The sequence below is a fragment of the Notolepis coatsorum genome (assembly GCF_963971535.1).
Source record: "Notolepis coatsorum genome assembly, chromosome: 6".
Lineage (NCBI taxonomy): Eukaryota > Metazoa > Chordata > Actinopteri > Aulopiformes > Paralepididae > Notolepis > Notolepis coatsorum.
The window spans coordinates 139414273-139441258 of record NC_140170.1 but is presented as its reverse complement, the minus strand read 5'-3'; the positions used below and the strand labels follow the sequence as shown (position 1 = coordinate 139441258).

At 44.2% G+C, this 26986-nt stretch overlaps 1 protein-coding gene across 1 annotated transcript in view; it reads right to left on the bottom strand.

The window, feature by feature from the left end:
- LOC311229678 (copine-9-like) overlaps positions 1-26986 on the bottom strand; it is a gene marked incomplete at both ends in the record, with an annotated part of 679647 nt that overhangs the window by 456302 nt on the left and 196359 nt on the right. The window lies entirely within an intron of this gene.

Here is a 26986-nt window from a genome sequence, read left to right as displayed (position 1 = left end):
TTCACCCATGAGAACCGAGCACAGTACACGGAGCTACGGATGTGCTTAGAGACAATGATGGTGGATGTAGCTGATGAACGCCACAAGTATGCTATCCTATTGAAGCACCTGAAAGTGCCCAGAGCGCACAACATAGCGCTAGCTTATGCCACCTCTACGACCCCATACACCGCGGCTCTAGCAGCACTAGACCAAAGATATGGACGTATATGGGATTACGTAATACAAGAGATAAGGCATATTGACCGCCTACCCCCAGCAACAGACAATCGCTCACTAGACGACCTGTCTATCAAAGTACAATCCCTGGTAGGGATGCTGGGGGCGCAACGAGAAAAGGGTATGCACGAACTATACGCAAACTCGAATGTCGAGAGGATTTTAGAGAAGCTGCCGCCCGCCCGACAGGAGCGCTTCAGGCGGCAAAGAGACCACCGTGATCCTAACGGTCCCGAGCCATCCCTCCTAGACCTAGCCGACTTCCTGGCGAGAGAAGTCAGCAGCCTACGGTTGGATACGTTCGTGCGGAGCACACCAAGCTCCAGAGAGGGACCTAGGAGAGCAAACGATGGCCGAAGATTGGTGACTGTCATGCACCAATCAGAATCAGTACCGAGCAGCAAGAACCACAGTACCCCCTCGATGAAAGAGAAGTGGAAGATGGTGTGCCCGTACTGCGAAAAGGAACACTGGTTGTCACAATGTGACCTGTTCAAGAAGATGACCGCTGAAGAAGTGAGTCACTGGATAAAGTCCAACAGGCGCTGTTACCGATGTGCGCGCAGTCACATGGCAGCCGAGTGCCGCCTAAAGAAGAGGTGTAGTCGGTGTGACGGAGCCCACCTAGATGTCCTACACGACAGTAACAGAAGAAAGCCTGCACCATCCAGCAGCACAAAGGCAAGTGTTATGTACATTGACCCCGCTAGCAGCGGGGGCGCCCAGGTGCTCTTAAAGGTGGTCCGCGTAACACTGAGTTAACAAGATAAGGTCATGGACACTTACGCCGTCCTTGATGACGGGTCAGAGAAGACCCTTCTCCTCGCGTCCGCTGCGGCCCAGCTGGGGCTGCGGGGGAGCGAAAACCAGATGACGATTCGGACAATAAGAAGAGATCTAAAGACGATAAAGGGCGAGAATGTCTCCTTCACTATCGCAGCAAGCGGGCAGCCAGAGAGACGGTATAGGATTACTAATGCTTTCACCAGCCAAGAAATAGGACTATCGCAGTACACCTACCCCATCGCCAAGCTGATGGATAAATATGTGCACCTGCGTCAACTACCTATCCCGCTCATAGACGGTGCCACCCCGACCCTGCTGATAGGCTCCGACCATGCAGACCTCATAGTCCCGATAGACCGGGTCCATACAGGACCCAGAGGTTGTCCTGCAGCAGTCGAGACCCGCCTAGGATGGACATTACAAGGCCCCCTCGCCAAGTCTCTTAACCGAACAGCAGCCACTAGCTGCCTCCACTCCAGAGTGACAGAAGAAGACACCACTCTCCTGCAGCATGTCGAGAGGCTATGGACACTAGAGACAATGCCCTTTAAGAACGAAAAGAAAGACATTCGTTCTAAGGAAGATATTTACGCTATAGCCCTCCTCGAGCAAGGGACAAAGAGAGTCACAGTCAACGGAGTGATGAGATACGCAACTCCACTCCTGAGGCGAGAGGGAATGCCCACCTTTCACGCCACAAAAGAAGCGACGGAGCGGTATCTATTGAACACAGAGCGGCGCCTAGCCAAAGACCCCGCTCAAGAGACTGTGTACCGCGCTGAGATTAACAAGCTAATCACAGCGGGACACATAAAGAAAATTGACATTAAAGAGGCCGATCAGACGACCGAATCATGGTACGTGCCGCACCACAAGGTCCACCACAACGGCAAGGATCGTACTGTGTTTAACTGCAGCTACCAGATCGGATCACAAAATCTGAATAAAGAGCTCTTGCCCGGCCCAACACTCGGCCCCTCTCTACTAGGCGTGCTACTACGCTTCCGCCAGGACAAGGTGGCTATCAGCGGCGACATCAAAGGGATGTTCCTGCAGGTGAGACTAGTGGAGGAGGACAAGCCCCTGCTGCGGTTCCTATGGAGAGAGAGGATCGGAGATGAGCACCCAGCCATCTATCAATGGGAAGTCCTCCCTTTCGGAACCACATGCAGCCCATGCTGTGCTACGTTTGCACTACAAAAACACGTTGCAGAGGACCCAGCAGCAGATGAAGAGGTCCGACAAAGTGTGACAAATAGTTTCTACGTGGACAACTGTTTACAAAGCGTCTCGACGTCAGAAGAAGCCGAGGCTCTTCTACTCAAGCTCCGCGCCTCCCTGATCAAAGGCGGCTTTGATCTCAGGCAGTGGGCCAGCAGCGACCCGCAAGTATTGCGCAGCCTCTCCCCTGAGGACAAGGCAGCGAGCAGCGAGACCTGGATGGCGACCATCCCAGGAGAAGCCCAAGAAATGACACTAGGACTAGTCTGGCGCTTCAAAACAGACTCGCTCCATTATAGACACAAACCCCTGACCAAGGAGCAGGGAAGGTCGACGGCAATACCGACCACCAGACGGAGTGTATACAGAACACTCGCCAGACAATATGACCCGTTGGGATGTATTCTACCTTACACCACCAGGGCAAAGATGATTGTAAGAGCGCTATGGGACAAGGACCAGGGCTGGGACGATCCCATACCCGAACACCTTGCATCCACATGGAGAGAGTGGGAGACGGAACTCCGCTCACTCCCAGGTGTTAACATACGCCGCAGCTACTTCCCACCCACAGTGAGGCCAGAGACATGCAAGATGGACCTGCACGTATTCAGCGACGCCTCCGAAGTAGCCTACGGTTCGGTGGCCTACTTGCGTGCCCGAGAGGAGGGAGGAGAAATACATACTGCTTTCATCCTGGCTCGCTCAAGAATAGCCCCACGAAAGCAACAATCTATCCCGCGTCTAGAGCTCTGCGCAGCCCTAGCAGGAGCGCAGCTCGCCACGTTAATCCAACGTGAACTCACCATCCCGGTGCAAAGAACAATCTTGTGGTCAGACTCCACGACAGTACTCACATGGATCCGGTCTGATTTGTGCAGATACAAGGTCTTCGTGGGAGTCAGAGTCACCGAGATTCAAGAGTTAACAGAAGTAGCGAGCTGGAGGTATGTGGACACCAAACACAACCCAGCTGACGTCATCACCCGGGGAATGTCCCTGGATGACCTCACCCGTCACAACCTCTACAGTGACGGACCAGAGTTTCTCAAGCTCCCCGAAGAAGAGTGGCCTACACCCACCCCACGGGAGGCGAGTAAAGAGGAGGCCGAAAACAAGAAACCTATGTTCTGTGGATTGAACACACTCGTCTCCACAGACCCCGACATAGACGATTGCCTCACCCTACAGAGTGCGCAGCTAAAGACATTTCTGTGGCACCACCCAGAGGTTCAGCCCACGACTGACATTTCAGCAGCTGACTACGAAGAAGCAGAACTTCTTCTACTACAACGAGCCCAGAGAGACTCGTTCCCCGATGAGCTAGACTGTCTACAGGGAGCAAAGCCCATCCCATCAGACAGCAGACTGCTCCACCTAGCCCCCGAGAGCGACGCCCATAGTCTCATCAGAGTGGGTGGTCGTCTGCGGAGAGCCCCAGACTTACCGGATGACGTCAAGTACCCGATAGTCTTGAACAGCCGACACAAGGTCACAGAGCTGATCATAAAGAAATACGACGAGGATGTGCACCACGCAGGGGCAGAGAGAGTCTTCGCGGAGATCAGACGTCGTTATTGGATACTGCAAGGGAGAGAAGCAGTGCGGCGCTTCCAGCGAACCTGTCTAGACTGTCGTAAGTGGCGAGCCCAGCCCAGTATACCCCGGATGGCTGACCTACCTCCCTGTCGCCTCCGACTCGGCGACAAGCCTTTTCACTCCACCGGTATGGACTGTTTCGGCCCACTGTATATAAAGAAAGGAAGAGGAACCGAGAAGCGGTGGGGTATTGTATTCAAATGCATGACCACCAGAGCGATACATATCGAACTCCTTCCAACCATGAGCACAGACTCATTCCTTATGGCCTTCCGAAGATTCACATCACGGAAAGGAAAACCGTCTACATTATTGTCTGATCACGGGACAAACTTCAAAGGCGGAGAAAGAGAGCTGAGAGAGAGCTTCCAAGCTATGGGCCCAGAACTTAAGACCCACCTCGCTCCATCCCAGATTGACTTCCAGTTTAATCCCCCGAACGCACCTCACTTCGGTGGAACTTGGGAACGAGAAGTACGTTCTATAAAGACAGCCCTGTACGCCGTGCTTGGGGCCCAGACCGTGGCGGAAGAAGTCTTAATGACAGTCCTCACGGAGATCGAGGGAGTATTGAACTCAAAGCCCCTCGGTTACGTCTCAAGTGATGTAGCAGATGTCGACCCAGTCACCCCCAACACACTCTTGATGGGGCGGCTGGACCCCGCGCTACCCCAGACAATGTACAGGCCTGAAGAAGCGAACGGCCGAAGAATGTGGAGGTACAGTCAAGTATTGGCTGACAAGTTTTGGAACAGCTTCCTACTCCACTACCTACCGTCTCTACAGACCCGCCAGAAATGGGTGAAAGAGAGAGACAATTTGACAGAAGGAACAGTCTTCATGATTATCGACCAGTCACTACCCCGAGCTATGTGGCCGGCTGGCCGCGTAAGCAAAGTGATCACCGGTGCCGATGGAAAGGTCCGAGCAGCTGAAGTGCTCGTCCAAGGGCGGACCTACACCCGACCCGTGGCGAGGCTAATAGAACTGCCAAGGCTCCCCGATACTATCGATGACGACCATGACCCCATGACTTTGTGAACTGACTGACCCTCACAGCGGACATTGAGTAGTGGACAGTGCGGTTAATCTGTCTCTGCTTAGCTAATTAGGTGGGACTAATTAGGGGGCGGCTGTTACGAAGGATCAGATTAAACCGAATATATATATTTATTTATGGATATATATTGAATAGTATTTGTATGTCGTTTGATATCCCTTGTATATTCCTTGTACATATGCACGGAATATCCCTTTAGCCTACTATAGCCCATAATAGTTCATTCTCTTATTGGACAAAGGACCAGCCCCTGGCGTCAAGTTCAAAGGTACCGACGAGACATGTCCGTACTAGCCCCGGCTCCGCTCAGGGATACGGCTACCGAAATGAGAGTGGCACTATTTGTTCACCGTGCATATAAATATGGCGCAAGTAAATGTAGAAGTCCCTTACCCTTCTTCCCAACTTAGTAACAGAACGTGAAGCCTCACCCACGATACGACGTGCGGTGAAGTATGGCCTGTTTGGCCTTAGAATAGCATTGAGACCGCGTGCGAATTAATAGCTGAATTGTCAGAGTTTGGCACTGTACCGTCGAGTGCGACGTATTTCTATCAAGTAATAATAGTCTATCGTGTATGGTGCATCGTGCGGTTAGAGTTCTAAAGTGACCAGCATCTCCAACGCTTCCTCGTGTTATCTAGAGTCTTATCCAGGTTGGGCCGACCACATGGCGCTTTCATCCGAGGAGATCTAGACGAGGACCGAGGGACATGTACACTGGATTACCTACCCGACGACTGCTGAGCCCTATGCGGCTGGAATATATATTTGCTTTGGTACTGTGATTTGTGGAGCGGATAATCGCCGACGCCTGTAAGTGTTGGATTTACCCCCGAGAGGAGTCAAGTTGAGTCGGCGCTCAGAGAGACTGAGGTCGCCTAGCTTCTTCTTCATTGTGGAGCTACAGCCTACAAGAGAACCAAGGTGTATTCATCTGCGGATCAAGAGTCTATTGCACTGTCTTCTGTACTTGAAGTCTCCATAGATATCGTTGACCAGACGGTCTACTACCGACGGCTCTCCTACCCCCCCTACCGGCTTACAACCGGGAGGACCCCCTCCAGAATATCCCGCTATATCATTAAGTGTACCATAGATATAATTCCCTAAGAGCCAGGTTGTATACTTGCTTCCTGCGTAACCAGAGATTGGACATTCAGTGTTGATTTGCCTACGAGTACTCATTTGCCTTACAAGTGCATTCAAATGATAAATGTAAGATAAATATTCTATGTACCTTTTGCTCCATTAAATATTTGATTATTACCTTTGACTGGAACCGATTTCATTGTGGAAAGTGTTCATCATATTTAGATATCGTGTACTGTATGGCCAGTAGTTAAAGTACATAAAGCGGTAGTGGTTTAATGATACCATACTTATCAATACAGTCAGGGAATTGTACCCCTCAGTTACAGTTACAGTTCCACACTGATGTACAGTGAGTGTCTAATATGGCTGTCGCGAAGTCATGCCTCTCCCTCTGACAATATCATAATGATGTGTTTTCTATATTATATCCACAATCATTCATCTAAAAAATTTTATGGGCTTTGATTAAACATGTAACCTACACCTACTGTAACTTACTGTACCTCTGCTTCCTACAGCACAGCAGGTAATGGCGTTAATCAATGGAACGCGAAACATAATAACGTTACGCTTTCTAGTTCAGCGCATTTCATAACTGTATGGACTTTGTTTATACACGAGTGAAACAGCAGCCCAACACAAGTGCGTTGGAACAGCAGCCCATGGTACACAAGTTGGTTGCCCGCGCTGCCGCTCGCTTGCGCTCCTTGGATTTCATTTGGGACGACTGCGCTTGCCTGCGCGTGGGGGCGGGGCCAATTAGAGAAAAGCCGAACACAAGTTGGTTGCCTTTAATATTCACGCACCCCGACCACCCGCACCAGCTCGGCCCAGAAAACAAAACATTGTTTCAAATGGAGTGCAATAGCGGCCGCAAGGTGTTAGGCGGCGGTATTGGCCGTTTGCGATCTCAGAGCCATTTCCAATGATAACATCAGGTTGGATGGATGAATTATGGATGGATATAGCGAATAAAAGAAATAACGATTAAAACCCGACTTTTCTCGGGTTTGGCGCTCAAGCGATGGCGAGTTAACCCCGACTTATCTCGGGTCTGGCCTGGCGTCCATTGTGTTAACATTACATAGGCCTACACACATCTTGCCATAACGTTAGCACGGTTTGTACAACACAACGCATGTTTAACTATGGTAGCCCGCCAGCTCTAATACAGCCAATGAAATGTTACCGTAGCTACTAGATAGCAGAGGAGAAAATGGGAGTCTGAGAGGTGGGGTGTTGAAAGACAATGATAGGTGTTTATTCAACATCCAAGAAGGCTAACATGACGATGACTATTATTGAAGCTCCCTTTTGTCTTTCTGATGGGTATATATTGCAATGAATGATACTGTAAATGTTATTAGTTGCTCTTTGAAGAGAAAAGATGTAACGTTAGATATTTATTTGTTTGGTATAGAAGTATGGGCACCTGTTAGACGGGTGTAACTGGGTTTACTAAATTCTCAAAATGTGTAAAAAAAAAAGAAAAAACTTAATTTGTTGAGGTCCTAGTCTGGGGGAGGGGAGGGGGGGTCTGACCTAGAGTTTTTTTTTGTTTTGTTTATATTGATTTTTTATTTTTCTTTCAGAGGGGGGGGGGGTTATTTTGTATCTATTTTTCTGTAACTCGGGGAGGGGGGGAGGGGGGGCAGTTGGCAGCATTTCCTTTTGTATGGTTGTTGAACTGTTGAACTGATGCTGTAAAACTGAAAAAAATTAAAAAATACCAATAAACATATTGTTTAAAAAAAAAGAAGGCTAACATACAACTGTGTTTACTAACTCCAACCGGGACTATTGCCGCTTTTCCACTGCATGTTATCAACTCGATTCAACTCCGGTAACGTTATAGTCGAGAAGGTCCGAAGGTACTACACGCTAAATTGTCTGTGCGGACCCCCCAACCCATACAGTTCCAACTCACCGAATTACGTTAATCCACCACAGTTTCACAATAATTACTGTGTTGCACTCAATATTTAAATGTTAGTCTAAATAAATGTAGACAGACAATGTACATATTTTAAAATAGAATGAACAGAGCAGTGTTGTTTTGAAACAGTACAGTGTGTGTCAGTTTGATTTATGCTGCATTTTATATTGATGGCCTTCTAATTAGTTTGTTTATCTATTTTAAATAACAGTGACTTTTCCTTTTGATAAGAAATCCAACCATATTCCTTTCATTGTATTTCAAATAATTTTATTTCAAGCGGAAAACGAATAAGAACTGACAATCAGGGAAATTAAACATTGTTGAAATTGTTTTTGTGTTTATTTTAAAGAAAGGAAAGTCTAGTGCTGGTTGAGCATACTTTATGTTGATGGCCTTTGTCTATTATAATAATGTGGCCACACAAATAGAAAGGTTTAATTATTTAGTTTGTTTGCACTAAGTTAATACTTTGACAAATGTAGCCTATATTTTTCAGTCAGTTCGGTCTTTGTGTGCCAAACATTATTTAAAGGCCAACTTGCAGGTGTATTTTTGTTCAATAAACAATGTGACTAGGCCAACGCTGACTTTCATGAAGAGGAAAAAAAAGATTATCGAAATTGACCCAGTTTTAGCGTTTTTATCAAACATTTTGTCGACCCAAAACGCACATGGATATTTTAATCCATGGTTCATAACGTGTGTGTGTCATCTTAATGATGACGTCACAGCAGGTGCAGGGCAGCGAGGGGCTCTGAGAGTCACAGGCAGGTACTACTAGCCGAGGAGTGAATGAATGAAAATGTATCTGTTTCACCTAACACTATTGCTCCGTGATCATAGCCATTCATCTCTAAAGCTAGCCACTATTTGTAAAAGCCACAACCACGTTACCATATTTGTAATAATGTAAATCATTGTGTCGTTGTACATATTGTGTATATAACGTTAGTAGCTAAGTTAGCTAGCTTGGTAGCCAGCATTCTCGAAACTCCTAACATGCCCCAATTTAAAATGGTTCTCTCCTCTTTGTATACCTTTGTCCTCACAAGTATTCTGCCAGGGAACTTATGGACACGACAATAGTAGTTATAAGGTGTTTGAGCTTGTAACGTTAACGTTAGTTAACTATTAGTTATCGTGGTAGCCCGTTTCGTGACTGTGATGCACCGAGTGGGGCTACTAGGGGGCTACTATCGTATCAACATGCTGTGACGTGTAACTTGCTAGCCGGCATGATGCGTGTGCAGTGCTTTGCCCCACAGGTCTGAGAAGAGGACCTGCACATTTTACTCGTTCCCAAAACTCTTTTACATGCCCCGATTTAAAATGGTTCACGACAGTAGACATAATGCTAACGTTAGCGGGGTAACGTTAGCCAGAGCCATATAGCCAGTAGTACTATGACCCGGACGGGCATAAGTTACCGGTAGTGACGTCACGGCACTGGTAGCGTCTGATAAGCTTTTTGATTTGCTCCATACATGTTATTCGTACGTGGACCTTTTTAACCCTTTCTGAGTGGAATTTCCGGCGTCAAATGGAAAAAATAAACAATGAAAATAGATACCAATGATGTAAACTACCCATAATTGAAGAGTAGGGTTTAACCTGCAAGTTGGCCTTTAACACTATGCCGTCCGAGAACGAGTATATACGTGTTTCGAAAAAGAGCGTTGTGGACCAGAGCCACGAGTATACGTGACGAGTTCTTATTGTTTTATTCCATATTTATAACGCTTATTAGGTACCCGATCCACTACCAGCATCTTTTCAGATATTTGATTTTCGAAACATGCAGTACCGGCCAAACCCGCTTAGGGGCGCCATCGCTCCACTGCAGTATCATGTGAATTAAAAAAAAATAAAAAAGTACAGTTCTGTGGGCGGATCATAGTTCCTTGATCCCAGCCGAACATCCTCCATCTTGGATCAGCTTGGTGAGCGTTTTTTTCAGCGTGGAATAATGGGATTTATGATTAGCCAATGTGCATATCGATCTACCAGAATCCGATGACTGGTGAGGAAATGCTGCCGGCGATCACATGGCCTGACGGTAGGATAATATTACCCCAAATTACAGCTGGATTGGACATTGTTTTATAACGTAACGTGATCGGTCAATGAAAATGCTATATTGAACGCACACTGTATTGCGGATCAATAATAGTAATCAGCGTTCCCCGCCACCCCCATTTCATCCATAGATGCTCTGTAATAGTCCGGATGCTACGCAGTTTGTTTTATTTCATTCGTATATATACAGCAGAAATGGCGTTTGATATAACGGCGCCAACTTTTAGCCTATTATCTAGCTTTCTGCAGAAAAGCCTAGACGAAAAGTGCGTTATACCTTATATTCACGACGCTATAAAATGACAACCAACCGATGGATTTTTATTTTCTTTAAGCCATTATGAAGGCACGGTTTATGCACTCAAGTGACAATGAGAATGGACAGATAGCAATACTATAAATGATATATAAAGCTCTTAGAAATTACATCGGTTTGTTTACTTTCTGCTGTCTTGAGGCCTAAATCGCCGGGCTGCGCCGGTCGTCATAGTGTTAAGGCAAACCGCTGTAAAGTTTTTTTTTTATATATAAATGAGAAGCATGTTTACATATATTTTTTTATAAAAAACAATGTATATCGAACTGAACCGAAAACTGTGACCACAAAACCGTGATACGAACCGAACCGTGGGTTTTGTGAACCATTCCACCCCTAATATAGGGGTGTAACGGGACACAGAAGCCACGGTTCGGTACGTACCTCGGTATTGGGGTCACAGTTCGGTACGAGTTCGGTACAACAGGGGAATTTTTTTTAATAATTATATAATTTTTTTTAAATATATATTTTTTTATATATTATATTTATGATAATAATAATAATTATTATTAAATAGAATAATTTTCTATAGGCTTGCCGTGGTAGTCAGTGATACTGGTGTCATTCTGTGTTCAGGCATCCACTTGCCTACTGCCCCTTTAACTCTTTCCGTGCCACTCACGAGATATCTCGTGTTTTTTTATAGGTGGTCGATTTCTCGGATTTTTTTTTTTTTTTTTGCGATCTGAAATCATATTGCATCACCCGAGCCTACCCGAGTATAGCCGAGCGGCACCGGCGATCATTGTGGAAAAAAGCGCCCCCTGTCGTCTCCCAGATGACATAAGTGATTTTGGAATGACTCCACATTTTCCAGTCCACTGATCCAGCCGGGGTTACCACAGTTCATTCTGGAACCTCAGATCCCCGCTGATCATGGAGTTCTACTGTATCGCGTTGGATCCATACACGTATCGATTTTTTCGAATGGTGATCAGGAATTGGAATATACCAGTTGGATACCATCTGATGTCAGGTAAGGACTCTATGTTATCAGTGTTAGGATAATCAGAGTAAGTTTGATGAAGCTGTTTTGTGAAATGTCTTCTTTCGGTTTCACTGTAAAAGTCCATGAGGAAATCAACGGGGCGATTATCCGTGCGCGGCTCGAATGTGCTTGCGTGCACGTATAATATTGATCATCTAGCGTTTATTTGAAAACGATTCATAAAAAGGCTGACGAATATCAATGTTGTGGAATATTCCAGTAAAAGGCGATTTTCATAGAATGCTCCTGAATGGGCTGTTTTTTATCTGAAAACGGGGGCTTTTCTAAATGCTCTGAAACGGAAATGCCGTGATAAAAAAACAATCTGCCTTGACAGCACTGACTGGAAAATAGTCTTTGATAATGCGATGGGCAGATTAGACACATAGCCATAATTTAAAACATAGATTAGGCGATATTAACGTTAACATTGGCGCCGATGGTGGCATTCAGCCGGTAAAAAGGAAACCCGGCGTGGCGCTCAAAGTGTTAACAACTTATCCTTGCGCATCCTTAAGTTTCAGTTTCACTTCCAGAGAGAATTAACTTCATGACGAGACTGAATACTAGAGAACAGATGACATGTTACTTACAACAATGGCAGAGGATTATTTGGATTTAAACACAACAACAACACAACACAACAACAACAACTCAGATGATCTGTGCGGAAAAGTATGTTTCTTTTTTTTTATTTGATTGTGGGGAGAATGTTGATGTGTTTTTTGGCGCGCGTGTGTGTGTCGGTGACGCGTGTGTGTGTCTTTCCATTGGTTTCATTTGGTTAACGTTATTGAGCGAACAAGAAAACGACCCTGCAGCTGTTCCAATGTAAATGTGCCTTTCTCGAGCACTTTCACCCGCTCTGAACTGAAGTCGGAGAGGGAGGGATGCGGAGCGTTTTGCGCGCGCTCCCGACTGCGTGTGTGTTTCCCCACGTGCGCCGTGTGTGTGGGGTGCTCTGTGTCCCTCTCTCTCCCTCTCTGTCTCTCTATCTCTCCCTCTCTCTCGCTCGCTCGTCACAATCTGTATCCCGACTGTGACGGTGTGCCGCGCGCTGTTCTTGCATGTGCGACTGGTGTGGCTGACGGCACGGGCACACTGCTGACGAATGAACACGGACGGACGGACGGGCGGCTGCCTCTTCACTTCCCATGTTAACGGACGATAGTAGGCACACTGGCCGCAAGCGGGAGCGCACCTCGCGAGCGGCTCCCGAGCGGCAAGCTATCTTTTCGCTTCAATCCTATTCAAGGTTGCGCGCCACGCGCAAACTCTAGTCTGTAGAATGCTCTGTTGAATGTGCATTCCTCCCTGCGCGCCACACGCTTATATAGTCCCGGGGGGAGGTGTGTGCCTGGCCAGGCGCGCAATCTCACGAGGGAGCCGCGCGTGAAATTCATTCGTCAGCAGTGTGCCCGTGCCGTGAGGCGTATTCGTCGTATGGCGCGCGTACCGCACCGTGATGGCCATACCGTAAATTCGCGGGACGAATACACGTACCATTACACCCCTAATATATATATATATATGCAGTAAATATAACAGTGTGGAGATGGGTCTGGGAATGTGAGATTACGTTTTACTCAGTTCTGACTCGAAAAGATCTACAGCAATACCCAAGACTTCAAGACCAAGATGAGAGCCAGATCGAAGGAAACCTGTCAAGAGATTTTCAATACAGAACTGTAAACACAAATCCACTGTATGCCAACAAAGAAACCACCCATTTACACCAGCAAATCACCTGTCAATCTCCCTTCAATCGTGCACTAATACCACCTGGTAGTCCCCCTCCACACAATCCCATCATGCTTTGTACCAGGCAACAGTGATGAGTGATGTGACAAAAAATAAACCTCTTGAATCTTGAGCTATTGATCTGTATATAGAATGATTTTACCGCCTCCAATACCCCCCCCCCCCCCCTGAGAGTCCCTAATCCCCACTGTCAATCACGCTCCCTACTAGATGTATCTCAAAGAGGCAGTAGCCTCAACTCTCTATCATGTATTAATCTGCTTGTTGGGATTGGGCTCCCGGGCTCCGGCTGCAGAACTCTTTAATGCGGTGGGCTTCTCTGTTGTCAAACTAATGGCTCTGGAAAGAGGGAAGAGAGGTTCAAATAACAAACTCAGCAAGACCGACGGCTTCTCAGTTACAGTGGGTGACAATATTGTCACAAGGAAAGAAGATATTACCTACCTGGGTTCCATCCTAGAGGCAAATCTTTCCTGTGACAAAATGGCATCCAATGTAATAAAAAAAGTCAACCAACAAACTCGATTCTTGTACCGGATCTCCTCACTGGTAAACAAGAATACCCTGAAGACTCTAGCAGGAGCACTCATTCAAGGGTACTACGACTATGCTTGCACCTCATGGTACCAAAGCACCTCAAAGGCGCTAAAAACAAAATTACAAACATCTCAAAACAAACTGGTCAGACTACTGCTTGACCTTACTCCTAGAACCCACCTCACCCCTGCCCACTTTGACAACCTAGGATGGCTTAGAGTAGACGACAGAGTACAGCAACTTGCAATGGGCCTGGTCTACAAGATACACTACACGACCAAGGTACTCATGTACATGTCAAAATACTTCCCAAAGGTCAGTGAATACCACGATCACAACACCAGAGGGAGCTCCACAAATCATGTTAAACCCAGATTCGGCTCAAACAAGGGACTAAACACGTTTCGCAATTATGCCACATCAATGTGGAACGCCCTACCCAAAGCTGTAAAGGAATGTGAATCACTACCCACTTTCAAAAACACTCTCAAAAAACACCTAAGGGAGACTGCAACTCGAAACTGGCCCCTGTAAATGTCCGAACACAACCCCCTCCAATGTACAGTAAATTACCAAGTATGGTCTTGTCAATAATCCAATGTACAGTTTTGTTTGTACAGTTATACAGTGTCCCCTGTAGCATTTCCCCAAGCTGGACTTTTATTCAGACAAAATGAACTCCTTGAGACTGATGGCTATGGTGCGGTATGCCAACCATTTATTGACAGTTTCACCATTTGACACCGTAAGAGCTGAAAGTGGAAACAGACATACAGTCATTTGTTTGTTCAAACCACGTTTCCAGTGAAAAGTATAGCACGGGCTAGCATCTTAGCTAGTTTAGCTCAATACACAAATATGAAGATTGCCAAATATAAACAAATAACACAATCCATAAATAAACACGTACCTCTTCGCCTTCCAGCTAGGTGCTAAACAAGGTAAGAAGGGGGTTTCCTTCACGAACTGTTATTATTAATGAGAGATATCCTTTATTTACATTTCCTCTCTCCCGTCATATATATCAAGCATTTTTCTGTGGAGTAGCGTTAACCGGAAGTCGTTGTTACGCAAGGTAGAAACAGCGCGAGCGGGACAACCAGAATCTTCAAAAATAAAAGACAGCATTTAAAAAATAAAAGACAGCATAAAACAATTCCACGTAAAATCAAGTCTAACGTTATAAACAGAGGAATTTGGTTCTTTACACTCCCATCAAATCATTGTTGTTTCAAATATTGTAGGAAACCATACATAAGCAAACACAATGATTTCTCAATAAACCATAAGCAATAACCAAAAGTTATGGTATTAAAGTTTTGTCAAACACTTCAAACAAATACATCCTTAAGAGATGTAAGGGTACCTTACTTAGTAAACATCTAGTCACTTATCTAGTAATAAGACCAGCTTCTGAACTGGTCTTTCAAGAACTGACTGCTTAGTGAGACGTTCACCCTCCTTTCCCAGTTTCCTGTCACCTAGACATATTGTCACTCTCCTAACCAGACCATCTCTATCCACTATAGATTTAGGAACTCTACCTAATCTCCATTTATTTCTCGGCAGATCATCATTTTTCATCATTACTATGTTACCTATCTGGAGGTTTCTCTTTGGTGTGTGCCAGCATTGCCTGATGGCGATAGTAGGTAACTTGGGGAGATAGATCCACACGCTCTGGAGGGAGATCGGCCATTCTTTGTTCTTCTGTGTCTCTCCTGAGCCTTCTGCAGGTCACACCTCGACGGAGATGAGATGCCACGACCCAACCAAATCCTAAGATCCAGTGGCCCTTTGATCTGATCTTGTTTATGGTTATTCCTTTACCGTGATGTTTGGCCTTTTCATGACAGTGTGTGATGATCATCTTCGTGATGTGATGTTCCTTCGGAATGATCGCAGGGTGTTTGACTGCATGGGGGAGATTGGAGTCACAGAGCCTTCCTCCAACGTTGATTACACCATCCTTGATTGCAGGGGGTTTGACTGCATCTGGGAGATTGGAGTCACAGAGCCTTTCTCCCACCTTGACCACACCATCCTTGTCTGGAAAGGGTTTGAGGCGATGCAACTTGTTCTTGAGTGGCAGCCGAGAGCCTGTCTTCAGTAACTTCAGTTCCTCTGGATATGTTTGTCTCTGTAGGTCTTTGATTATTAGGCACTCCACGTCCTCTCGTTCCATTACTGTGGAGAGACCATTTGACTTCTCTTTGTTGATGCCGTTCTTGAGTGTCACGGCGCGGTGAAGAGCACCCCACAATGCTCCATCCTAAATCGGTCCGAACTGCATAAGGTTCATCATTTCCTCCTGATATTACTTGTCTTGGTGCCATGGCCCTTGAACAGTCATATCCTATCAAGAGACCAACCTCACAATCCTGTAGCTGTGGAATCTTGTCTACTACTGTGGAGAGATGATTCCATTTCTTGGCCGTTTCCTTTGTTGGAATGTGGGTGCGGTTCACCGGTATGCAATCCTTGGCATAGGCAGGAGGAAGATCGATGTGCAGGGAGGAGCTATAACCTCGTACACGAAGCCCTGAGACTCTTTGGGTTTTGACTATTGTCTCTCGTTCTATCATGGTAGTTAACTTCAGTTTAACTGGACAGGAGTCTGCCTTTAGAGTGTTACTGACTTCCTGGTTGACGAAAGTGGTGTCACTTTGTGTGTCCAACAGGGCGTAGACCAGTTTTTCCGTTCCTGGCATGTTCCTTGAGGACACCCACACAGGCACAATCATTGACGTGTTGGTGGCTTGTCCTGCTCCAGCAGTAGTGACTGCCAGTGACGTTGCGGCAGCCTCTGTTTGAACAGCTTTGCTTTGGGAAATGATTTCCCATGGTGCAGGCCTTTCCTTTCTCACATAGCTGTCATCATGAAGACAAGTGGGATGGTTACCTTCGCAGGTGTCGCAGGAATGTCGATGGCGGCAGTCCTTGGCACTATGACCGAATTTCGTGCAGCCATAACAGAGCTTATTCTCCTTCACAAATTCCCGTCGTTCCGCCAAGGTCTTTGTGATGAACTTGGGACATCCATGTAGACTGTGTCGATTGTCCTGACAGAACACACAAGGGGGCTTTACGTTTCCCTTGGCTGGTCTTTCCCTGTCACTGTCGGCCTCAGTTTGAGTGCTGAGAACACACGCTTTGTTCCTGTTGGGGTCCCTGTTGTTTCGTTTTTCTGTGCTGGACTCAAGGGTGCGGAAAGCATGGAATGAGGTGATCGGATTGCAAGCAATTTTTGCCTCCGTCTCCACGAATGTGGCGAAGTCCTTGAAGCTGGGGAACTCTTGAGTCCTGTTCAAGGCTTCGGTAGTCTTTCTGTTCCAGCTTGACATTGCCCAGTCTGGCATCTTTTGGATTAGCCTTCTATTCTCTTCACAGTCATTCAATATTTCGAGGCTCTTCACATGCCTCATTGCGTCTTGACAGGCGTTTAAGATGTCTGAAAAGTCTCTTAGTCCCTCTGCATCCTTTGGTTGTATTTTTGGCCAATCTGCAAGCCTGTCTCTAAAGGCTCTCTGTACAACGAAGGCCTGGCCATATCTGTGGTTTAGTTTGTCCCACGCGTCCTTGTAGGCTTCGCTGTCATTTCTATAGAAGGTTCCTTCCAGGGTTTTACGAGCAGGGCCCCCTACATACTTCCTCAAATAATAAAGTTTATCAGCAGATGAGACGGCTCTTGTGTCAATGAGTGACATAAATGAGGCTTTCCACTCAAGGAACTGGATAGGATCGCCATTAAATACAGATGGCTCTGGAACTGGAAGTCTATTTAGAGCTATGCTATCTTGGAAGGCCTTGGCTAGGGATGATACATTTACATCAGTCGACAAGGTTGTGACATTGGGGGGTTGTCTGCTTGCCGCCGAGGAGGAATCGTGAATTCCTTCTGGACTATTTGAGTGGACGCTGCCTTCCTGTGTGTAAACTTGCAGCCTGGCACGGGCTGTCTTCACGTCCTTCTCTGCCTGGAGGCGTACAAGCTTGCGCTTTTCAACTGCAAGCTGCTTTCTTTGTTGCTCCTCTAAATCTTCTATTTTCTCTGTTTGCTTCCTTTCTTCCAGCAACCCTTCATACTCCACCTCCTTAGCGGCAAGATCTGCCGCAGCGTCCACCAGTTTGACTGTCAAGGTGGCGCTGTCATGAGTGATGGCTGATTTGTGACTCACTCTCGAGACAGTGGATCCATAGATGGACCGAGCATAGCTGCCTTTAAGCAGTTCTTTGAGACGACATCGTACTTGTTCTCCATCGAATTCTTCGTCAATGTCAAAAATCCTCTCATAGACGACTTTCTTAATCTCTGTTGTAACTGCCTCACATGTATCGATGCAGCTTCTCAGTTCAACTGATGGTGTGTTGTGACCTCGTATTTCAAGGTAGGCGCTCAACACTGCCTCTTTCTCTTCCTCCAGAGCTTCGGACATTAATGCCAATTCGTTTGCATTAAGTTCCGACTTGAGCTGGTTTCTTGACTCACGGACTCCAGTTTTCCACCTCTCATACGCTGAGGTGAGTTTTCTTTCCTTCCTCTGTGCCTCTTCTTGTTGCTTTTCAAGCAATTTAGGGGTTGGATATCTTATTCGGTCTGAGCGTCGGAGGTGCTCCTCGCTGTCCTCCTGACTGTGACCCTTGAGGCTATTTAGGATTTCTTTTTTGTTTAGAATTTCCTTCTCTATACGTTCCCTCTCAGTAGTATCTAGCGTTTGTTCGAGAGCCACTTTGAGCTTACTAATTTTAAACTGTAAGCTATCTATTTGATTTTCCAGCTCTAATTGTGGAGGATGGTGCTCAGTCTCTACTTGCTTCATTTTTAAATATGCAAATTAAATCTGATCTGAATAATAAACCGTAGTTTTTACTATTATTATAAAATATCAGATAATCCTTGCTATTGTTACTGCACCAAGAATCCTAATTGTTTATACTACTCAGAGAGGACCAAACCTAACACTGAATAATGTGCTGAATAATGAATATTATAAAGGTTTCTTTTCATTCCAGTGAATACCCGGTTACGTTACCAATTAGACTGCAGATAGTTATCCATAGAGGCATTTTACAGTCGAGTTGATTAGGTAACTAACAGTAGTTATAATTACAGGGCAAATAACGAGGTTTCTATATAAATACCTTTAGTGTGGAGGGTATCTTAGAATTCTGCATTAAATTAATAAATTATAATCAGTGCAAAAACCAGGTTTCTATATAAATACCTTTAGTGTGGAGGGTACCTTAGAATTCTGCATTAAATTAATAAATTATAATCAGTGCAAAAAAAACAAGGTTTCTTAATTGTTGACGTAGATTTCTTCTTCAAACTGTCAATGTGAGCATCAATTGTTCTTATTGAAGATGAATTGTTCCCTTTTAATGAGGTAATTGTTCCATACCTCTGTCTGAACGTCGCCTCAAACCTCCAGCCAGCTATGAATGTTCTTGATGAAGATAAATTGTACCCTTTTTAATGAAATAATTGTTCCTTTTCCTTTGTCTGACCATCGCATCAAACCTTTAGCCAGCTGTCACTGACGTGAAGTCTTTTTTGTCTACAAGACCCATGGAATGGCGCAGAGTTGCTTGATGAATTGTCCGTTGTCAGTTGTCAGCAACTCAGCCCCCGTGGTTTCGTCGTCGTAGACCAGGCTTCCTCTGTGCAGCGTCGGGCGGCAGGGATGATGAGGGGCCAGAGCTCTTACTGTAGCATTTCCCCAAGCTGGACTTTTATTCAGACAAAATGAACTCCTTGAGACTGATGGCTATGGTGCGGTATGCCAACCATTTATTGACAGTTTCACCATTTGACACCGTAAGAGCTGAAAGTGGAAACAGACATACAGTCAGGGAGCGAAATTAACTTTTTGACTCACCGGCCAGTGGCGGGTAGATGGGAAGAATCTACCCGCCAAGCATATTTCTTACCTGCCAAATTCTTTTTGATTAAAAAAAATATATATATATTTTATATAAAAAAAAATTTAATAAAATATATATTATATAATCATACTTGTAGTTGTATTATCTGCGAGACATCGCCACCACGCAATAAGTCAAAATGCTCGCTATCTGCAAACAGCTCCACTGTGTGTATACTTGAGTAGTCTCCAGCTCCAGCAAGGATTCTCCGGCGATGCAGCTAGACCCTATATTCAGCTAGACCCTACATTCAGCATGCAAGGATTCTCCGGCGCTGCAGCTGGACCCTATTGGTATAATGTTACGGTTCTTTGGTCAAATCACATTCATCAAGCCCTCAGCTAGAATACGCATTGAATCAATGTTATAAGACATTGATATCAGGAGCTATCTGTAGCTACTGCTAGCCCGCTAGATAACGTTAAGACAATTTAGTTTACTGGGACATATAGATCTAACGTGAGCTAGCTAACGTGAGCTAGCTAACGTGAGCTAGCTAACGAGGGAACGGAGGTATTATGCACTCGAGTCGACTATTGCTGGAGCATTTGTTGATATCAGCAGCTATCAGTAGCTAGCCAGCTAGATACCGTTAGACAATGCCTCGTCATGTATTAAACTAAAAGTGAATAGTTGACTGGGTCATTGTTTAAACAGTAACGGTAGCTCATGGAGGTCCGCTCTTCTAGACTAGAGCAGACTGCCTCTGTGTTGATACCCTTAGCCAATAGTATCCCGCTGCAGGGCTGGGCGGATATGACTCGTTGCCACGTTTTTTTTCAAAATAAGAGTATCATACGAACCGAATGTTGCTAACTGCCGGAGCCATCGATATTTATGACTGGAGCTGCGCTTGGAACGGAAATGAGACCCGCACAGATTTTCAAAATAAGAGTATCGTTATGAACTACACGCCACACGGCGGGCAGACCTCTCAGTGGCAAGCGCCAAACGTAAAAACTGAGCGCCAATGGCGGGCTTAAATTTCGCCCCCTGCATACAGTCATTCGTTTGTTCAAACCACGTTTCCAGTGAAAAGTATAGCACGGGCTAGCATCTTAGCTAGTTTAGCTCAATACACAAATATGAAGATTGCCAAATATAAAAAAATAACACAATCCATAAATAAACACGTACCTCTTCGCCTTCCAGCTAGGTGCTAAACAAGGTAAGAAGGGGGGTTTCCTTCACGAACTGTTATTATTAATGAGAGATATCCTTTTATTTACATTTCCTCTCTCCCGTCATATATATCAAGCATTTTTCTGTGGAGTAGCGTTAACCGGAAGTCGTTGTTACGCAAGGTAGAAACAGCGCGAGCGGGACAACCAGAATCTTCAAAAATAAGACAGCATTTCAAAATAAAAGACAGCATAAAACAATTCCACGTAAAATCAAGTCTAACGTTATAAACAGAGGAATTTGGTTCTTTACAAGGAGAACAAGAAAACTGTTCACGATGGGTTCACGGAGATAGCGGCGGAGATACAACAGGTGGACAAAGCGCTTCGGAAGAAAATAAAGACATCGAAGAGGAAGCAATGGAGAGGCGGCTCGAGACCGAACGTCACTACCGTAGATATAATGTCCGTATTGTGGGATTGGATGAATCAGTCATTTGCACAGACGACACATTTCCAACAATGTTAGCTGGAATTCTAGGTAGACCGATCCTCTCCACAGTGCCGTTAGTGGACCATTGTTATAGAATCGGTACACGAGACCCCAAAGGCAACAAGACGAGGGTTATCATTGCTACTCTGCGCAAAACAGAAATAAGAGACGCGATCATCAGAGAGGCACGCAATCAATGGGGGAAACTGAAATATAATGACAAACCAGTGTCTTTCTACGAGGATTTATGCAGGGAGGCCATTTCCATACGTTTCCCTTACAAAGAGGTGCTGCAGAGGCTCTACAGGAGAAAACTTAAACCCAGCCTTCGTTACCCAGCTTCTCTCTCCATCTTGGGGGAGGATGGTAAAAGATTCAGGTTACGCTCGCCTAAAGACGCCGATGAATACATGAGGCAACTTGATATCGGCCCCCGGGAGCCGGTCGCACCATAGGCCCGTATCAGAAGACAAGCCTACTCATCTCTCTCTTTTTCTTACTTTTTATAATTTTTATTAGAATGACTTTGCCACGGCTCAACTACAAAAGCGACAGCAGATATGCCTGCAGGCAACACTGAGGCACAAAGTGTTTAATACAAAACGATAGACACTATATTTCTGGTTTCTGAGCAGGCAATAATCCAACAGTGACATTGGGAACACTCTGGAATATTCTGGATTCTTCCCTTGACCGTTCAGGGACACACTGGAATATACTGGAAAACACTAGAAGGTCATAACTCTCGGACAGGAAAAACATTCTGGAACATAACATCAGTGTTTACAAATTTACACGGATATTCTACAACTTTCTAGCATACACTGTACTCCTACAATGAAGGCCTGTAACAATAACATCCGGTATGTACATGCATATGAACCAGAGATGGAAGTTCAATAAGGTTTTAAAAACATCATCCTCATCTAAAGGTATAAGCATGACAAGGTTATTCTAATATTTTAAGCAATTACTTCACTGCTTTAGGGATTTGCATAATTTAGTTCTAAAAATCTATTTTTTTTGTTGAGTTTTATTTTATTTCTTATTTTATTTTTAAATTTTTTTTCTTCTCTCTTTTCTTTTTTCTGAAGGTTCCAACATATACAAGTTAGTAGAAGGTTCAAATAAATATCAATGGAGGTATATTTTTCATTTTTCACACTATTTTTATTACATTAATGGGAAGGTGCAAGACCAAAAGTGACATTCTATTAAATTAGAATGAAAGTTTTAGATCCTATGGCAATTAGCATAGGAAGATTAGGGTTAGAAAGCTCATTTTGGGCAACCCGGTGGCTTAAGGGAGGGAGTCATACGCGTAGGATGTGTCTATGGAACACAGTCCTGTACGACTCTCGGAGGGAGGGGGATTTAGGGGATTATTATTTGTATATATGTATGTTTTTAAGCTCGGCTCTCAACGGGACCTCAATAGTTGGATGTATATCTATTGTAGATTCGCACTCCAGAAGCATTACCAACAACTACACAACAACATGTATAGATTATGGCTAGTTTGAATATAATGATCTGGAATACTGGGGGAATAAATAATCAACACAAACGCAAAAGCGTGCTCACACTGATGAAAAACAATCAGGTTGACGTGGCTCTGCTAAGCGAAACGCACATTTTAGGGAAAGACATAGCTACGTTAGCAGACAACATATACCATAACATTAGTCACTCTTCCTTTGGAACGAGAACCCGTGGAGTTGCCATAGTCGTTAAACGGAAGTTGCATATTGAATTGAAGGGAGTATGGTCTGGTATGGAAAATAGCGTTGGTACAACAGCAGTACTCCCAAGGTTCTAAACCTAGTCACCTATTAGCCATGCGATTAAGAATTAATGCAAAATGTGCAGATATAACTACCATTAGAGCACAACAAGTACTTGAAACAGACCCTGAAAAAATAAACGTGACATTCAAAGAATTCTACTCCAACTTATATAAATCAGAAACGACCTTCGATCAAAACAAAATGGACACATATCTTAATCAAATTATTCTCCCTAAACTTTCAGAGGATGACGCTAAACAGTTAGAAACACCGATCACACTAGAGGAACTCAAGAAGGCCATATCCGAAATGCAAAGTGGTAAGGCTCCTGGAAGAGACGGTATCCCACCAGAAATGTACCTTTCTTGTTGGGACATAATTGGACCCTTATTACTAAATATGATCTTATACTCAGTCAAGGAGGGGAACTTCCATAAAAACGACAATATTTCACTCATAACAGTCCTTCTCAAAAAAGACAAAGACCCCACCGAGTGCGGTAGTTACAGACCCTTAAGCCTCCTCGGAACCGATATCAAACTGTACTCTAAGGTATTAGCCATCAGATTAAAAAAGCATATGACGTCTTTAGTTCATCCGGACCAAACTGGCTTCATAAGAGGCCGCCTGATCACTGATAACATAAGACGAATACTGCACGTACTAGATGCCGACAAGGACGACACCATACCTAAGGCGATGCTGTCCCTGGATGCTATGAAAGCCTTTGACAGGCTGGAATGGTCGTATCTATGGGCAGTATTAGAAAGGATGGGGTTAGGAAAAGGATTCATTGATATGATTAATGTATTATACAAAGACCCATCGGCCATGATTACAACAGGTACAATCATCTCCAAAATCTTTCCGGTATCACGCTCAGCCAGACAGGGTTGCCCTCTTAGTCCCGGACTATTCGATCTATCATTAGAGCCTTTAGCACAATATATAAGACAATCCCAATCCATAGAACCAATCGTAATCAAGGGCACACAACATAAAATTAGTTTATATGCGGACGACGTAATATTGTTCATGCAAAACCCCAACACCACATTGCCTCATCTGCTCAAGTTGATTGAGAACTTTGGTGATTTATCGGGATTTAAGATAAATTGGCCGAAGTCGGCTTTCCTTCCACTTAACACCCCTGCAAAAAAAGATATAACCCTCCCAGGAGAGATACCTATGGTAAAACATTTTAGATGCTTGGGAGTGGAAATATTCCCCACCATAAGACAAACGGTGAAGCACAATTACACAAAAATCCAAAACAAAATCAAAGACGACCTTGATAGGTGGGCAAAACTTAAAAACTCAGTACAGGCACGGATATCAATAGTTAAGATGGATGTACTACCTAGAATCAACTTCTTCAGTTCAATGCTACAGTACCGTTACCCCCTCCAGAGGGTTACTGGAAAAGATTACACTCCTCCACATACAAATTTATTTGGAATAACAAACCACCACATATAAAAAGATCCACCGCACAGAGAAATAAAGCAGACGGTGGCATGGCATTTCCAGATTTTTTCCACTATTTTAAGGCGTACACATTAAGACCATTGACAACATGGTTTGACCCCCAAGCATTAGTATCCTGGAGAAAATTAGAAGAAAACATAGTAGCCCCACATAGACTGAAGGACATAGCATACACTAAACTACCAATCAAGCACTGTGAACGGAAATTTGGCCCCATAATTACCCATGCGATCCGGATATGGCGTGAAACACAAAAAAAATATCCTAACCCACATAAATGGCATAATCATACTCCCTTATTCAATAACAATGCACTCCTGATTGGAAAACGACCTATAAGATTCCCTAGATGGGAAAAGCAGGGCATACACACATTAGGAGATGTTTTCAACAAACAGGGTTTTTGTAGTTATGAGGAAATACACAAAAAAATGTATCTCTCCGGTTCCACATATTATTTCTACGCACAGTTATTGTTATGTTTGAAGGCTCACAGTGTCCCATTAAGGATACCAATTGTACACCACAGATACCACAAATTCTTCTATGAAAGAGAGACATCAAGGGGTTTTGTATCAGATTTTTATCATCAATTACTAACGTCCTCGTATGAAATCCTCCACCTAGACTCAGTCTGGAGGAGGGATATACCAGACCTGGAAATAGATTTTGATTGGCAAGAAGCCTGGGCAAATGTTCGACTTGCATCACGGAACCCGGACCATCAACAAATCAATCTTAACTATATTCATAGGACATACTTGACTCCTATAAGACTGAACAGAATGGGTCTTAAACAAGACTCCAAATGCTCCTTATGTACAAATGGGGACGAGGGTACATGTATGCACATGTATTGGGACTGCCCACCAGTCAAGATATTCTGGAAAGAAGTGACCCAGCAATTATCAAATCTCTTAACTCTGAATATACCTGTACACCCCTTGAATGATGTTTTTGAGTGTGCAGTACCTATACAGCTAAAGAGATTGGTTTTATCTGGTATCACAGCGGCTAAAAAGCTGATAGCATCACGATGGTTTCAACCGGAAAAAATTTGCCGGATGGTCTGGATTCTCACATATCTCGATGTGATTTATCTAGAAATATCTACAGCAAGAATTTTGGGTCTCAGTGAATCCAAAATTATAAAGTGGTTAGAAGTGGTGGAGAGAATAAAAGTGAGAGCATAATTGTGTAGGGTATTAGATAGTAGGTATTAGGTGTATATCTTGTATAAGACATTTATTTAAATGGTGATTTCATTGGATGTGCACTGTTAATTAATGCTTGTATATCTAATTTTATGTTGTCATGTTTGTTTATGTGTTTGTTTAAAAAATAATACAAAGAAAATACAAAAAAAAAAAAAAGGGGATAGTCAGTGGGGTAACCCTGACCTTTAAAGAGGTCACATTGTCCCCCGAAGAGGGCAGCCAGACAGTGGGAGGGAAATGGGTATATTCAACCAAGTTACCAGAGGGCAGACAGACAGTGGGAGGGAAATGGGTGTATTCAATCCAGGAGGGTATTGAAGGCCACGACAAATACAAAGTATGGTTCGTAGAAAATTGCTTAAATGCTGAAGGAGGTTACCCCATGTTTAAATACTGAAGGAGGGTGGCTACACTGCCTAGATGCAGGAGGATGATACTCTAGGTTTAAATACGGGAGGAGTAGAATCCAGGTTTAAATACCTGATTAAGAGTCCATGTCTAAATACTGAAATGGATCCTATGTTTAATTCCATGTTAAAGTACAGAGGTGTCCATCAGGGGCGGATTTAGGATTGTAGGAGATCCGGGGCTTAGCCCAGATGGGCCCCCCCTTTTTTAATTTTTTTTTTGAATTTCTCTTCTTTGATTTTTCTTTTATTGTATTTTTTTTTTTTTTTTGTGCAGTGCAGACAGATTTTTTTTTGAATTTAATGAACCTGTATGTGCAATTTCCTGCAATATAGAGCCTTCAATCTTGACCAATAAAGCTGCTCTTTTCACTATAAAACTCAGTTAACCATAACGTAGTTATGGTTAGATTTATATATTGGGGGGGGATATATCATATTTTTCATATAATCAAAAAGTGGTGGAGCAAGATCATACCTTTGCTCCCCCAAGTTCAATAGTGGGAGAGCAGAGATGCTCCGAATGCTCTTATGGCCAGGTGTCTATGATTCACTGATACAAAGTAAAATAGTGCAGTGCAATAAAATAGTTAGTAAAATAGAATAAAATAATGCAATAGTGCATTGCAATAAAATAGTTATCATCGTATTTTTTCGGGAGGCCGGTAAGGAGTGCATTACAGTAGTCGAGTTGGCTTGAGATAAAGGCATGGATCTGGTTTTCAGCGTCCTTTTGATTTATAAATGGCTGTACTTTAGCTATGTTTCTAAGGTGGAAGAATTAAGTTTTTGTCAACTTGTTGATTGTGATTTAAAGCTTAGGTCTGAGTCTACCATAACACCAAGACTTAACTCACTCAAATACAGTTAGCAGCTGGATAGACCACAGATGGAAATTAGCTTCTGCTAAATCTGGTGCAAACATATTTTCATGTAAAAAAAAAAAAA